Source organism: Canis lupus, chromosome 18 (genome assembly GCF_003254725.2).
Source record: "Canis lupus dingo isolate Sandy chromosome 18, ASM325472v2, whole genome shotgun sequence".
Taxonomy (NCBI): Eukaryota; Metazoa; Chordata; class Mammalia; order Carnivora; family Canidae; genus Canis; species Canis lupus.
Window position 1 is genome coordinate 43,731,957 of NC_064260.1, and position 17,131 is coordinate 43,749,087.

Genomic DNA, 17,131 nt, shown 5'->3' on the forward strand with positions numbered 1-17,131 from the left:
CATTGCAGCCACAGTACAGACCCAAGGGGGAGGCATGTAGACTTCTTAGCAGCCCCAGAGAGCTCCTCAATTTTGAAGATGGAAACTGCTCTGCAGTCCAGAGATAGGAAGGGAATCAGCCAAAGTCACCCAGCAAATTGTTTGCCAAGTCAGGACTAGACTAGATCTTTGCAAACCTTGTAGCCTGCACATCTGCACCCCCTACCCCAGTCAACAACTAAAAGTGAATAGGACAGAGGCCTGGAATAGAAAGAAGGGGGATTGTCCTCATCTCTGAGCTCTAGCTGCCCTCCCAGTGCCTCTATTATTTAGCACTGTACTACTTGACCAGCCAGGGCTCCAGGTTTTGGAGGTCAACCTAAGACCCTGTCAAAGGGGCCTTAATCAGAACTCAGCTTTTTGGGGATATGAGCCATTGCCCTTGAAAAACAGCATACTAAGCAGCACTAAATAGCACCTGGCCCCTTACCCACTGCCTTTCTTGTGCCAAGTGACCCAATCAAAGATGTCCCAGCTAGAGGTTTCCTAAAGCAAGAGAGACCACAATTCAGAAAGGGAGGGTGGCTGAGGAACTGGCTTTAATTTAACACTTACTGTGGGACAGGCATATACTGAAGGCTATACATAAACCTTCATTTAAATTCTTATTTAATAAAATCTTTAAAAAGGGGGGCACCTGGGTGGCTCAGTGGTTGAGTGTCTGTCTTGGCTCAGGACGTGATCCTGGGGCACTGGGATTGAGTCCTGCATTGGGCTCCTCACAGGGAGTCTGCTTCTCCCTCTGCCTGTGTGTCTGCCTCTCTCTCTCTATGGAATTTATTCATGAATAAATAAATAAAATATTTTCTAAACCTCATATTTAAATCTCATACAAGTTGTGTTAAGCAGGTATTATTTAATTCCCATATTACCAAGGCAAAACTGAGGCTCAGGGAGAAGAATTTGTTTGCCCAAGGACACACAGCTAATGGGCATCAGAGTCAGGATTCACAACCAAAGCTGTTCAACTCTGAACACTTTTATCACATCAAATTGTTCTTTTAAGGGAACAAGGAATATGGGAGACTTGTTCCATCAGGACAAGAACTTGGATGACATACCTCTGAAACCTGAGATTCAGAGGAGCAGGGACACATGGATCTTAGAGAAACAGTCATCTTGTCAGTGGTGCTTTGGATTTCAGACCCAGCATGCTACACTGAGCCCTACTTGTGATGTGGTCATGATACTCATCTCAGTGAGTCCATAGGGACAAATGTACAGATGGCGACACTGAGGCTCAGAGAGGCCTGTATGTCAGGTCAAGGTAACACTGTGTTTGGGCCAGAGTCAGAACTCGAACCCGGGTCTCTGATGACTCAGAGTTCTGTTGGGTTTCCTGGTTCTGGGGAGCTGTCCCTGGTGCTGACCCCCAATCCACACTCTCTAACTTGACTTGGTCACTTATCTGACTTGGATTCCTGCACTATAGGGCCCTTTAAAAGCTTCTTTTGGTACAGGAAGACAAAGCCTTGAGAGGACAAGTGACTTGTCCAATGTCACATAGCAGGTCCCTGTGCAACCTGAGTTACCTTATCACTCACACGATTGCTTGAGGACTTTGCATTTCTAAATTGACATTTGAACTTTTCTTGTCTCCTAGGTTCACCTAAAATGCTGTTTGAGATCAGATTTGAAGCTTGTACTGTTCACTAACTCTGCCAAAGTAATAGAAAGAAATATCTTACAGGTTTGTATTATTTGATAACTTGCAAAATGTTTTCACCTTGAATTTTTAAAATAACCTTTTGGAGCAAGACAGGGTGGATAATGGAGGTAAAATAGAAGAGATTCAGAAAGATTAAGTGACTTTCTTAAGGTCACCCAGCTAGTGAGTTGTAGAACCAGGACTTGAATCTGGTTCTTTTTCCTCCCTATCCTGATGTCCCTCCCCGGCATTGAGGAACAAAATAAGAGAGGAATTTTGTTGGCTTGAGCTCTTCCTGACTGGACATGCCTCCATCTGAGCTTGTGGCCCTACCCTATGCCTCAGCCAGCTTCCTAGCACCTGTTGGGGGTACTGGCTCACCTGGCTTTGGGTAGATGCTCTCTTTACAGCCATGCCATACAGGAAATGGAGATAGGCCATTCACTGCCCATTTTCACCTTCCACTTAATCCCAGGGGTGTCAGCCTCAGGGATGCTGGCCAGGAAGTCGTAAGCAAACTGGCGGGGGTGGGGGGGGGCACAATCTGGACCAAAGAACCCTTCAAAGACTGGAGAATGAGCAAGAAGGAACCTTGGGGGGGGGGGGCGCTGAGAGAAAGAAGACTGTGGAGGCAAATAGGAGTCAGAATGAAAGATGAGTATCCACCCACACTTCATTCAGCCAGGTGTTCACTGTCATCATAGGGCATCGTGACCACAATGCTCTTTCAAGGTGTATACAGATCTCTTTTGGGCTGGAAGATTGTGAGGATATCTGCAAGGTGGTTGTAGCATATAGATTCAATTTCAATGATGGACCCAGCTGGGTTACACTGGTCTCCACTTCTAATACTCTGCTCTTCCCTGTTAATGAGTATCGCTTCCCAAAGTGGAATTAGTGACGATAGCCACTGTCTTTGTGAATGTGTGTATGCATGTGATTAGGAATGTATCAGTCCACCCTTTCTCTCTTTAATGTCTTTCTTCTTTTACCCTCACCCATTCCATCCTCTCATCCAAGCAGAAATGGGTGAGACCTAGGACCCCAGGGGATGATGGTGGGCAATGAGAGTGAGGAATTTCTCATCCAATCAGGTGATGAAAGAAAGAACTGCTTCTTCCTTCTTTGCCCCTTACCCCACCCTTTATCTGTAATAAGCTCCCTTTTCCCGGATTGCCACGGAGGAGGAGGAGAGGGTGGAAAATTATTCTTGTTCTGCTCCTCGAAAACTTTAAAATGCTATCACCATGGAAACTGCTCTTGAGCAGTCATGGAGCATGCTTGTGGGAGAGGGTGAGGCGAGAGGAGGGAAGTGGGGGGGAGGATGAGGATGGTGTTGGAGTGAGATGCACAAAGGGGTCTCCGTACCACCTCAGCTCTGTTACTTCTTTTGGTTTAGTTGATGCATAATGGAATGAGGCTATCTGGGCTGAAAAGTCTCCCTTAGAGCTGAGTGGGCACAGAGCCTTCTCTGGACTGAAGGGGTCTGGGGTAGCTGGGGATCTATTCCTGTGTGTGTGTGTGTGTGTGTGTGTGTGCACAGCTTTGTGTGTGTGTGTGTGTGTGTGTGTGTGAGAGAGAGAGAGAGAGAGAGAGAGAGAGAGAGAGTAGGGGGAGGGGTACAAAGATAAAATACACACTCTGCCCTCAAAGGAATTTGATAATTACAGGGGGAAGAAGAACTATGTTCTCTGGAATTTAGTACATGCCGTGTAGTTTATTATATATTTCTTCTTTAAAATCCTTGTACTGACCCTGTCAAAATAATCATTCTCACTCCCATTTTACAGAGAAGGAAACTAAGGCTCAGAAAGCCAAGTGACTTTTCCAAGGACACACTGCCAGACAATAGCAGAGCTGGATTTGACAGCTGGTCCTCTAGCTCCAAATGATAATGATCAGTTATTGCTTATTCCATGTCTACCATGTGTCAGGCACTGTGCTAGACACTTAATATATTTATAATTCTCACAGCCATGTGGACAGGGAATTTTTACTTCCAATGCACTGAGAAGGAAGCTGGGGCTCAGTGAAGCTAAAGAAATTTCCCAAGGTCACACAGTTAAGAGAGGACAGCCAGCATTAAAACGGCAAATGGGAAAGCCAGGATTTGAACCCAGGTGTGCCTGATGCTGAAAAGAGCAGTTCCTTTTCCACCATGTTTTGTAGCCAGATAATAGAGCTGAAGGGGGTGAGAGAATGCTTGAATGCAGGCTGGGGCTAGCCTACCTCACCTCAAGAGTCCATCGTGAGGATGGGTGTCACAACGTGGCCACCTTGCACATATTATCTCCAAGGCCCTGGAGAGCCCTGGAGAGTTTGGTCCAAATGTGGGAGGTCAAGAGAAGGCTCCATGATGGGCCCAGGGACTAACCCACCCTAGGGCATGGATAATGGTAGGAGACCCCACCTCAGAAGAGGTAGACCATGGGCTTAGTGGAAGGAAATGGTTGAACAGGGGGGAAACTATGAAAGGCAAAGCCTCTCACAACTCTCTTGGGAAGTTCTTCCTTTTCTAGATGGAAAGGGAAGGAAATGTATCCATCAAAACGGGTTAAGTTATGCTGCGGTAATAAACATCCCAGAGATCAGTGGCTTAATACTCTGAGCTTTATTTCTCTTCCATGCTACACGGTATCAGTTAGCCTTTGCTGAATGGCAAGCCACTCCAAACATTGGTGGCTCAAAACAAGACACATTGTATATGTTCCCTGATTCTCAGGACTGGCTGGGTGACTCTTGGGAGTCTGGCAGTTTCGATGGGGGCTGGATATAAACCACTCACATGTTTGGAGCTTCAACTGGGACAGCTGAGGCCTTTCTCTGTGTGGTCTCTCTTCCTCCAGAAGGCTAGCCCTGACTCATTCACACAGCGGCTGAGTTCCAAGCCACAAAAGAAGGCAAGCTTCAATGTGCAAGCACTTTGCAGGTCTCTGCAACACATCTTCTAATATTCCATTGGCCAAAGCAGGTCACACAGCTGAGCAGGTTTAAGGGGTGCAGAAATGGACTTAGTCTCTGGATGACGGGTGGGGGGGTAGCAAAGTCATGTTGTAAAGGGGAGTACACAGGGATGGGAGGGATATTGCAGCCATCTTTACAATCTGCCACATGCTGCTCATCACATCAGCTGGAGAAAATCTGCCCATGTCATCCTCATACCAGGACCTAGGCTGTGTGACTTGATCTCACTGTGGCTCGATCTCACTGTGACTTCTAGTAACTACCACAGGCATCATTTCTTGAGTGCCTACTGTATGCCAGGCAACTTAAGAATGTCTCAGAGTGTTGTCCTGGCATCTTTCTAAAGTAAAGGTTATTATCACTGTTTTGAAGCTAATGAAGCAGAGTGGTTGGGGAACCTACCCAAGGTCACACATCTGATAAGAGGCAGAGCCAGCACTAGGACCCAGGTAGTCTGACCTCAGACGTGATGTGCCTTCCAGAATGTTATGTTCTTCCTTCAGCTCCTCAGAGAGAGGACAGAGGGAATAATCCACAGGTGACTCTGGTTTCCTGCAAGAAAGGTGGCTGAGGTGACCTTTATATCATTTGTTCACTTAGTCATTTATTCATTTGATCCATAATTATTTAAGTGCCTCCATGGACAGGAAGACCAGTGAACAATACAGACTGGATCCCTGCTATCATGGAGCTTATGATTTGAAACTCCCACTTCTTATCCCAAAGTCAAGAACTCTGTAAATTCTCAGCTTTAGAAAATGGGGAGTTTCCAAGGTTGAGGAGGCCCACAGGATCTCTACTCTAGCAGAGTTTGCCCAGGAATCAGAGGAGCTGGAGGGCAGAGTTCCAGAACTTGGGCTGCTTGGGAAGCCCGGGAAGCTGGCAGCCTCAATGATGCATCTTACAGGAGCCACATGTTTGCTCAATGAGGAGCAAAGTTACTGAGAAACGCATTCCACGCTGTGGGCAGAGCTTTCCTGGCTGCTTCCTGCATCCAGAGAAGTTGGGCTGAGGGCTGAGAGGGAGAGGAGAGTTCCTGGATCCCATGCAGATGAGCTCCCTGGCAAATGAGAGCTAAGGACAGGGGTCGTGGTCTTGTTCAGCCACCGTGGTCCTAAGAGCTCCCAGTCTGTGTCACCCCAGATGTACACTTGGGATCACCTGACCCAGCCTTCTCTCTCTGCCCCCACCATGCTTCAGAGCGCACAGCTTGGCTGTTGCATGCTTGTCACATGGTCATTTAGCTCCCTCTGGAACCCCTCCAGGGATGAGGAACTCACTACCTCCAGAAGCAGTCTGTTCCAAAGTCCTTCTGATTCTTTGGCTACTTTGCCCAAAAGCCCACACAACCCACATGCCATCAGCTATGTAAAGCCAGCACATGCCAGGATGCTGTTGTGTCCTGGGTGCAATGACATTCTCCTGGCGGGTGGGCTGCTGGGGGGTGGGGGGGATGTTATGTGAGCATGCATGGCCCCAGGCAGATGGGCCTGGCTCTGCCTGGCTGTCACTCAGATATGCCGGAGCCTCCACTCACTCTGGCTCCCCGCGAGTACAACTATTTATAAAAGATGAGGCCTGCCAGGGAACAGGGAGAGGCTGAGGCATCTGCTCCCTCTGCCCGGGGGGCCAGCACTCACCAGGCCCTTCCCTGATTGAAGGACCCCCAAAGGTCCTAGTCCATCAGCTCCCAGTGAGCGCCACCGCCTCTCTGCTTGCCCTGCACTCAGATGGACCATCTCAGGGATGGGGCTGGGAGTGGGGGATGTGCTCTACTCAGAGTGGCAGTCCCCTTGTCCTGCCCCCATTCAAAATCAGCTTCTGGAGAGGAGAGGGCAGCTCCTCTTGCAGGGGTGAGGCTGTGCCCCCCTTTCTGAACATGCCGTGCTGTTTCTCTTACGGAGCTAACCCCTAGCCTCCGGGGCTGACTCTGCTGAGACTGGAAGCCTCTTGAGGGCAGGGACCACAGAGTGTTCTTTGATGCCAACCCTGAGGCCCTTAGGGTCCTGCAGGAGCAGGTACTTGCAGCAGGCAGTGTAGCAAGGGGGGCATGGAGCTGGCTTGGGGGCAGTTTGGAGCAGGCCCAGAGATGTGGGTTCAAATCTTGACTGTACCTCCATTTTCTCATTCGTCAGGGAAGGACGAAAGAATATCTACCTCTCACGGTTGTGATCATGTTGCATATTACCTGTCATTACATTTTTCACTACTTAATGAATGGAAGGAGCGCTGAATTACAGTCAGAAGGCCTGAGTTCTGCTGCCCCTGGTGCAAAGCAGCATGATGTTGGGCACTAAATCCCTCCTTTGTGAGCCCCGGTTTTATCACGGGCACGAGGGGTGTGCTAATGACTGTGACATCTGTCCTCTTTCTCAGGGCTTGTTGTGAGGCTGAGATGGGGGAAAGCCAAACTGTAAAGTGCTTGGAGTGTTTGTGCCAATGGCAGCCACGTTGGGCTGTGACCCAGGGCCCCAACAAGCCTGTGAAGAGGATGAGAGAGTGGAAGGATTCAGGATAGATAGATTTCACAAAATGAACGAGCCCCAGGCCTGGGGAGCTTAAATCAGCCCCTTCATTTACAGGTGGTCGCCTTTGGGGCAAACTGGGTCACCTCTCGTGAGTGTGTTTTCTTCTCTGGAAAATGGGAATAACACTGTTTCCCTCATGAGATGCTATGAGGAAAGCAAGTTTCCTGACTGGAGACGGAGGGGAAGGCTGGAGTGTCCTCATGGGGGGATTCCCTGGGAGTAAGAGAGTGATGGAAGGGTGCGGTCATAGTTACTGGTTCTGGAGTACCCACTGCAAGCCCTGCCAGGGCTCTTACTATATTACTTCGAATACAATAATCCCACCATGAGGACATTGTCTTCTTTGTTTTACAGATGGGGAAATGGAGGCACAGAGCATCATCTAATGTCACAGGTTTAGCAAATGACAGAACCAAGAATTGGAGAGACTGTGGAGAAGGGGGAACCCTCTTGTATTGCTGGTGGGCAGTGTGGAGGTTCCTTAAAAAGTTAAAATAAAGCTACCCTATGACCCAGCAATTGCACTATTGGGTATTTACCCCAAGATACAGATGCAGTGAAACAGCAGGACACCTGCACCCCAATGTTTATAGCAGCAATGTCCCCAATAGCCAAACTGTGGAAGGAGCCTCGGTGTCCATCGAAAGATGAATGGATGAAGAAGATGTGGATATGTATACAGTGGAATATTCCTCAGCCATTAGAAACGACAAATACCCACCATTTGCTTCGACGTGGATGGAACTGGAGGGTATTATGCTGAGTGAAGTAAGTCAATCGGAGAAGAACATCATCATATGGTTTTACTCATACCGGGAATACAAGAAATAGTGAAAGGGATTATAGGGGAAAGGAGGGGAACTGAGAGGGAAAAATTAGAGAGGGAGACAAACCATGAGAGACTCCTAACTCTGGGAAACAAATAAAGGGTTGCAGAAGGGGAGGCGGGAGGGGGATGGGGTGACTGGGTGACAGGCACTGAAGGGGGCACTTGATGGGATGAGCACTGGGTGTTATATGTTGGCAAATAGAACTTCAGTAAAAACAAATGAAAAAAAAAATGTTAAAATGGAAAACAAAACAAAACAAAAAACAGAGCCAAGAATTGAACCCCATGTTTCTGGCACCAGGGCTTGGCTTCTGCAGTCACATCATGCTTCACCCACAGAAAATTTCCAAGCCCTTCTAAATTCATCATGGAGGGATTGAGGGTAGCCAGGCCACTTTCTAGAGGGTCAGAGGGCTGGGGTGAGTGGGCAACTCCCCAGGCTCTGGCTGCTAAAAATCCCTTCAGGCAAAACCTAAAAGAGTCTGTCCTGGAGGCAGTTCAGCTTGGGGTGTGGTCGGCAGAGACTGTGTGGTACAGGGGATTAAATTGTGTCCCCCAAAGGATATGTCCACATTCTAGTTCCCAGTACCTGTGAATGTGATTTTATTTGAAGTAGAGTCTTTGCAGATGTAATTAAGTTCTGGAGCTCGAGATGAGATCATCCTGGATTTAGGGTGGGCCCTAAATCCAATTACTGGTGCTTAATAAGATAAAGGAAAGAGAAATCTGAGATACACAGACCCAAAGGGAAGGCCAGGTGAAGGCAGAGGCGGAGATTAGAGTTAGCATTCAAGAGCCAAGGATCATCAAGAGCCACTGGAAGCTGGAAGAGATAGGGGAGGATTCTCCTTTAGATCCTTCAGAGGGAGTGTGGCCCTTTTGACTCGTGGATTTGGGCCTGCTGGCCTCCAGAGCTGTGAGACAGCACGCATCTGTGGTTGTAAGCCACTTGGTGGTGATTTGATACTGGAGACCTAGGAAAAGTAATACAGGAGGCAGGATGTTGGCTGGAATGTGGCAGCTGGCCTGGGGCTCAGGGAAGGGAGCTGGTGGTCTTTGGGGTGAAAGGAGGGGGTGGGAGGAGTACAGGGCCAGGGTGACCATGCCAAGCTTCCTGCTATAAGATGCTGGGTTGTGGGACCAGCCCTGGGCTGCAAGAAGAGAGGAGGGGTTGCCGATGCCTGGCCAGGCCCCTGTGAAACATGACTGCAGGTGCATGGTCGATTGTGCTGGTCCTCCCTGCAGCTCTGGAGCCTCGCTGGTCAGGGCTCCCAAGCGGAAGGTAAGGTAGCAATACCTTCTGTTTGATATCCCGGTGTAACAGTTCTCTCCGGGACCATAGGTGAGCATTTTGTGCCATCAAGGATCCAGTTGGCCTATCAGTGAGTGGAAGGGTCAGCTTTCTTGCACAGGTATGGAATGGAAAGGAGAGTAGGGGGCAGGAGGTGGCCCCTCGGAGCATCTGTGGATCTTGGGATTAGACTAAGGTGGAATGTTCTTGGCAGGAGGAAGTGGCTCCTGAGGTTTCAGGAAGACACAACTTTTATCTAGAAGAAATAAAGGGTGTGGTGTGCTTCATGCCCAAAGAGACACATCCTAGGATGATTTTCTAAAGAGCAGTTGCTTCTCTCACAGAAGACGGAAAGAGAAGGGATACTTGTGGACACGGGGAGGAGGGATGCTGGAGGGTGTCACCAAGTGTTGGGTGGGTGGGAGGCTCTAAGCCTGAGCCTGATGCTCAGACATTCTCGCTGGTGGGGAATTCCTTATCCCTACCCCGGGAGAGTGGAATTGGGCTCCACATCTTGGGAGAGTTTTATGCCGAACCCTACTTACAGATGGCAAAGGACTCTGTGTCTTGTGCCTGGTCCTCGCTTTAATCATAAAGTGGTGAGGGCGGGGGAACAAGCTCGAGTTGGCCTTGAAGGATGTGCAGGCAGAGGGAACAGTGTGAACAAAGGTGTGGAGGTAGGAATAAAAAGAAAGGGTTTCTAGAGAAGTGAAGTGCCCGGATCCCGGGTAGAGTTGAGAATGCGTGTGTAGCCCAGTGGGAGGCAAGGCTGGAGGGCTAGGGGTTGTGGATGAGGTGGGCACTCATGTTTCCTGTGGTTCCTGTGACACCAGGCTTCACATGTCTCTTCTCGTTGTATCCTTGTCATAGACTTGCAAGATACAGACTGCGATGCCTATTTTACAGAAGAGAAAATGGAGACTCAAAAGAGGTAAGTAAATTTCCCCCAGAGTGTGTTGTGAGGAGCTGCCCCACCCACGTGGAGGCAGGTTTGGAAGGATCTGGAGAGCCAGAAAGAGATGTTTGGACTTGAGGCCACAGCTAATAGGGAGCCATTGTAGATGTTTGAGCAGGAGCATGGCGCGATGAAAGCGATGCTGACAGAGACCCGACAGCTAAGTGGAAGATTGGTAAGAAAATGACAGTACAAAATAATAATCATAAGAGGAAGAATGGAAGACTCAGGAGTATCTTGGCTGTCTTGGCATCCTTGTCTCTTAGTCAGGGGGCACCTGGAGGTCAGGCTGAAACAAAGGTATAGCTGGGATGGAGAGAGGCTAAGAGACAAGGTTGGGTAGAGTTACAGGAAGGGAGAGGATATTGGGGGATTAAGGGAGAGAGGGGACTGATGGGATCTAGTGGCTCTGGACAGAGAGAAGACGGGAGGATGAGCTTTAAGGGGACTTTCGGGATGGGTTTTTGTACCAACACCCAGGCAGGACCAGAAGGGCAGCCACATAAGCCGAGGGTTAGCTGTGGCTTGGCTACTACCCCACTGTGTGATCATGGGAAATGAACTTCATGTCTCTGGGTCCCTGTTTTCTCATCTTTAATATCCAGGGAATATATACCCCTCCCCTACCAAAAAAAAAAGTTCTGTTCCACTGTTCCTCTCTCTGGCCCTACTCCTTGGAGAGCAACTGCAGGAAGAACATCTCAGTCCCTCCAGCCCTTTCTGTGGAGCACCGGGATAGCTTTCCTCTAAGGGGACATTTGAACAGGCCTTGAGGGCAGGGATGAGACATCTGGAAAATGGTAAGGAAAAGGTATTCCTGGCTGAGGGCATGACAGGGGTAAAGGCACAAAGACATGGGTAGACCTTGCTCCTGAGGTCTTGGCTACTGTCTTATTATTCATGTCTCTACTGGCTCTGTTACTGCACACACTCCAAGCATTGGTGGACTCCAGTACATAGAAATCACTTACAGGTGGATTTTGCACCCTTTTTTTGGTTGAGACAAGTTGAGGCAGAAAGAATATCGCTGCTAAGAAGAGAGAACATAATGCTGAAGCCCTGTCGGCGCTGTGGGTGGTAACAAAGCTGTCAAGGAGCAGGCCGGGAGGAGAGGGTGTGATTGTAGTCACATTATTTTTGCTCCTAAATTGAAATTAAAGATCATTTCAACTCCAGATGCTAGAAAGGCCTGGGTTCATTACTTTCCAGGATTTTGTCCGTGCTCTCGTTCTACATTCAATTAGAGCAATTTAAGGTAATTAATTAAATTTGTTATTTGATTAATAAAGATAGAAATTCAGCTAAGTCGCTGTGAAGGAGGAAGTCATGTTGGGATTTGGTAGCAGAGGTTTGGGGAAACTCCTTCCTGCCTCCTGCTCTGCCTACTGCTCCCCCCAGTTACCCACCATATCGTTCATGGACCCCCTATCATTCCAGCTTGGGCTGAGGAGTGAGAGCTTCAGGGTCAGGGTCCTATGTGTGGTTGTGTTCTGGATGAAACAAGGAGGCTGGGGTGGCTGAACTAGTGTGGTCCACAGTGGAGAGGCAGGAAATGAGGAAGGAGTGGTTAAGGCGTTGCTTCATCTGGAAGAGGCAGGGTGCTGAAGAGGGACCAGACGCACAGCTTGGAGCAGGCTGGGAAGAAGCTGGACTGACACAGAGGTGGGGGCCGCAGAAACCAAGGCCAAACTGCAGGGGTATGGGGAAGGGAGGAGGGAAGGAGCCAAGCCAGGTAGAGCTGTGCAGCAGAGGCTGGATGCAGATGACAGGTGCCAGCCCTGGCAGTGGGTCAAACCAGGAGGAAAAGGTCAGGCCACACACCAACATGAGGAGTTAGTGTGGGTCGAAGTTTGAAATCCAGAGGGCTTCGAAAGTATGACACAAACTCCAAAAACTCCATATCGATAAATTCAATGACTTTTAAAAAATGTACTTGGAAATAAGCAAATGAAAATTTGTCAAGAAACAAATGAAAAAAAAAAAAAAACCTGGGGAAAATGCTGATGCTCATATCACAGAGTCTAAATCTTTAATATATAAAGAGTTCCTATAAATCAATGAGGAAAAGAAAAACATGAGAAAATTTTGGAAAGGTCAGAAATGGATAGTTTGTAGGAAAAGAACTAAAAACAGCTCGTAGGCATATGCAAAGTTGCTCATCCTCCCCATAATAAGAAAATGCAAATTAAAAGTGGGCAGAGATATCATTTTTGTCTGTCAGATTGGGCAAGTTTCAAAAATCTAATATACTGAGTGGAAATTGGTGCGGAGAAATAGGTGCTCTCAAACCACGCTGGTCCTCCCTCCATGGAGGGCAGTTGGGCATTACGGTTGAAAATTATAAATATACATATTGTTTGAGGTAGAGATTCAGCTTCCCAGAATTTATCCTACAGATAACATGAGGATTTATTGTTGCACTATTACAGCTTGTTGGGAAACAGCAGGAGAGCCCATGACTAGGAGGCTGGGAGATAATGAAGGTATAACCAGGCAGTGAAATACTACGCAGCCACGAAAAAGAAAGCAGCAGCTCCTCATGGCTTAATGAGCGAAGATTGTTGTTGGGTGAAAACAAAGCAAGGTCCAGAACAACGTGCATAGGATACTACTACTGAGGTAAAATAGTACATACTATTTTATACTATGTGTGCATTTTTGCTTATAAAGTTGTAGACTGTCCCTGGATCCTTAGATCACTTGCGTCTGGGAGCAGCGACTGCCCTTTGGAGAGGGGAATGACCAGGAGACAGGAAAGGGAGGGACTTCCTTTCTCCTGTATTTTCCCCTTCATGCCTTTTGAATTTTGTACCAAGTGTATGTGTTTCTTATTTAAGAGAATAATTTAAACCACAACAAAAAAACTAACACAGCAGACATTGGCACGGAAGGATGTCACGAAGTCAGGGTCAGAGATGCAGGGAGAGGTCAGGGCCAAGGTGATCTTCAGGCTCAAGGAAGGGAGGAAGGAGCCTCATCAAGCCCATCTCTGGAACGCAGACCTCATCTCTCCATCCTTATTCTGTGGTTGCTCAGTCAGGGAGGGCCTCAGTGGGTTCTCCAGGGGCCACTCCCACACCCTGGCATTCCACGCAGGGGCATGACGTTCCTTCCCTGCTTCCTTACTGATAGACCTGGAGGGTGGAGGTGACCGACTTGCCTCCCCCCTACACCAACCCCTCCCTTTTTCCTCCTGGGGATCTTATGGTGACCTGGGGTCTCCTCAGCTGGCTGGACCATGCCCTCTTCTCTCACTCCAGGCAGGGTGAAAGGGTGCAGTGTGTTTGGGAAGCCATTTCTCCCTGTCCACAGCCTCGCCCAGTTCCCACTGTGACCTCACCTGCCATCCTTTCCCATCGCCTGCTGTATCCAAGACAACCGACAGCAATTAGTGGGCAGTGAGGGGAGAATGGGGGGGCAGGCAGGGTCAGTTCAGCAGTCACAGCTTCCCGACTGAGGAGCCACCTGTTCTGTCTGAGGATCTCATGGCAGGAGGGAGAAGATCAGGCCTTTCATGAAATGCAAGGAGGCTGTGGGCGACTGCAGGGGCACTGATGGAGAGGCTAATTCATAGACCGGGGCCCCAGGCTCTGGCTGTTGTCCAGTCTTCATGGAGTGATGGGAACAGCATGAACGTGGAATCAGAAGAACTGGACTGGATGCCCTCCTCCAGCTCTGACTAGCTGTGTGACCTTGGGTAGGTTCCTTGACATCTCTGAACTTCTGTTCCTATTGGTTCATGGGCTCACTAGGGGCCTGCAGTAAAACTGTGCTTTGTAAACCCTGAAGCTTTAGTGATTCAGACTTTGTGCTCTATAGCCAGAGAAGTTGAATTTGAATCCTAGCCCTACCGTTTGACCTTGGCCAAATGACTCCTTCACCTCTGTGTCAGGTGCTTTTGCCATGTAACAAACACCCCACAACTCAGTAGTTCAGTGCAACAACCATTTGTTTAGCTCATGGTTAAGTGGGTCAGCAGTTGTGGTAGGGATCAGCTGAGCTGTCCTGGTTGGGGCAGGGCTCAGCTGATCTTGGCTGGGCACTCTCATGTGTCTGCTCTAAGTTGGTGGATCCCCTGGGACTGGCTGTTTAATTTGGCCTCAGCTGGGATGACTAGAACTACAGGGCCTCTCTCCACGAGGTCTCAGCCTCAGCAGGCTGACTCGGGCCTATTCCCAGGATGGTTAAAAGGCTTGGAAAGCAGCAAGAGAGCAAGCTCCAATGGACAAGCACTCCTCAGGTCTCTGCATTGTGTTTGCTTCCGTCTCATTGGCCAAAGCAAGCCACATGGGTAAGCCCTGTGTCAGGTAGGAGGGCATAACCCAAGGTAATGCCTTAATTCTCTCAGTTGAAGGAAAATGCTGCCTTTTGCATCTCCAGATACAGATCTGGAGTCCTCCCCTGGACTGCAGGATGCATTTTTTGTTTCCACTTCTGAGTTGGGAAGAAAGTGGCCTGGGCATGTATGTAATGGTTGGTTCTGGGAGAGACCTGAAGCAGCTATTAAGTTGGGATCCTAAACTTTCCCATCAAAGTTCACATGGATCAGCAGGCAACCCTATGCATCATGCACTTTGAAATATTTTCTCTGCACAACCCACATTTGCAGCAGAGCAAATGACCTTCACATGCCTGTTGAATGCAATGTAGAGACTGGAAGTACTGAGTATGTGATCTGGAAATGGGGTTGGGGATCTCTGATGCTACCAACAGTCAACCAAAGTACAGCTGTTATGACTTTGGACAAAATCAAAGGGGCTGTCATTTTGACTTGTGCAAGCTCTCCATAGATGGGAAGAGGGGGACTGATTTTATTAGACTTTTCTAAATCTTGAAAACAGGATTTACACAACTGTCTTCACAGATCTCAGGTTGGCAACCACAAATCTGGTTCACTCCATGATTCTAGGGGTCCTTTCTGAGCTCATCCAGGGACTCCCAGGAAGGTGAAAGGCCATTCCTCATTCATCTCATCTTTGTTCTCCCCTATGTGTCAGGTCCCATTCCAGACACTGAAGATAGGACAGTGAGCCAAATCAGATGTGGATCCTGCCCTCATGGAATTTATGGTCTAAGGGAGACAGAGATTAATTGATTGCAAGGATAAATGTAAAATTATATGGCCAGATGGTTTTCTTTCTGAAATATTAATCTTGCTTCCTTCCCTGGCATTTTTTCCTTTATGGGGCAGTTGGACTCAGAACATTCACTGCCATAGGGGAAGGATGACCTAGAGGAAGTCAGAAGTCAGTTCTTGCCTTTTGAGTGTCAAAAAATGAAGCTTGGGTCTGTGTGTGTGTGTGGGGGAGGTGCAGAGGAGGATGGAAAGAACCAAAGATTTGGAAGGTACAGGATGCTCCAAGTCCTCAGCCCAGATGCTGTGGAATGGAGAGTGTTGGGAGGAGCCATGCTGGGTGGGCTCTGGAGATGGACCAGATGCATCGCTCTGACTCCTCCCTGCTCCCCACCCAAACAGGTTTGGAGGACCTGAGAACAGAGAGGACCTGTGTCACCATCCCCAGGGTAGAGCTTGGGGAGGTGGAAAGATCCCAGACTATTCCCTGAGCCAGTATAGCCCAGATTGTACGGTGATTCAGAGTATAGAGTCTTAAGGCAGCCTTGAGTCTCCTGGGGCAGGGTTACCTCTCCCACTCCCCAGTTGAAGCTCATCCTGGGGGCAGAGGTAACCAGCCCTCCCACCTCCTCCCACTACTGGGCTCATACCTGCATTACTAGATGAGTTGTGTTTCTTTTGTTTTGGGATGGAAAATATTCCTCTGAGTTTCACTTTTTTTTTTTTTTTTGACACAAGTATATTTGTCACCCTGGTTCCTTGAGCTGGGCAGCACCTGGTATTGTTTCTGACCTCCTGACCTACCCACGCTCACCCTCTGAAAGAAAAACCCGTATGTGGGGTCTGGGGATCCTTATGGGGAGAAGGCAGAGGAATCATTGAGTCTCAGCCACAGGATCTCCCCTGTCCCTGGAGCCCTTCTGGCTGGGCCACCCACTGGGGCCTGCCTTCTGGAGGCAGAGAGCACTAGAGTGGAAGAGAGAGGTAGGGATAAGCCTGGCCATGCCCCTAAGCTGGCCATGTGACCTGCACCCCTCAAGTTCTCTTCTGCACCTGTTTCCCCATTGGAAAGATGGAATGTGGGCAATCTGGCCAGATGAGGTAAAGGCTAGAAGACCAAGAATGAACATCACAGCAAGGCAAAGAGATTACTGAGCAATTCTGGAGCTGGGAGCCAGGCACTGTGCTAACAGCCAGCCTGGATCATCTCATTTATTCCTCCTATGTCCCCACGAGGCGGACATTACTGTTATTCCCACCATGTAGATAAGGAAACTGAGGCCAGAGAGCTCAAGGAAGGTGCTGAAGGTCTCATGGTATTTAGCAAAGCTGGGATTCCAGTGTTGGCTGTTATATTTCAGAGCACAAGCTCCACACACTCTCCATATTGTAGGGCACTTACAGAGCTTTGCCTAGGAGTGGGGGTCCAAAGGACATCTGAGACCATCGTGTACATACATTGTACACAAAAGGAGATTGGAGCTCAGAGAGAGAAATGGACTTGCTTAAGATCTTATGGCATCCTAAATGCCACACTGAGTTGTGTAAAATGATAAACGCTATATGTAGCTTTTGGACAGATGTATTTGAATCTACAAAAAGGGCTTTCTAAGCAGGCTAAAACGTCTCAAAATGGAATATCCTAGCTCTGAAAAGTGCAGGTCCTAGGGAAGGCCTGTGTGGAGAACAGGGGAACATTTCTGGTGCCTGTGAAGACCCTCCTTCTATGCTGCTTGGAGCTAAAGGAACAAAATGGGGCCACCATCTCCTTCACCTGCCTGGACTTGACTAGAGAGGCAACAA

General features: G+C 48.6%; 1 long non-coding RNA gene across 1 annotated transcript; it reads left to right on the forward strand.

The window, feature by feature from the left end:
- Positions 1–1,640: 1,640 nt before the first annotated feature.
- Positions 1,641–12,932, forward strand: LOC125752941 (uncharacterized). Its single transcript, XR_007403587.1, has 4 exons — positions 1,641–1,729; positions 7,534–7,947; positions 10,170–10,230; positions 12,684–12,932. It is a non-coding gene; the product is annotated as an uncharacterized LOC125752941 (long non-coding RNA).
- Positions 12,933–17,131: the final 4,199 nt, after the last annotated feature.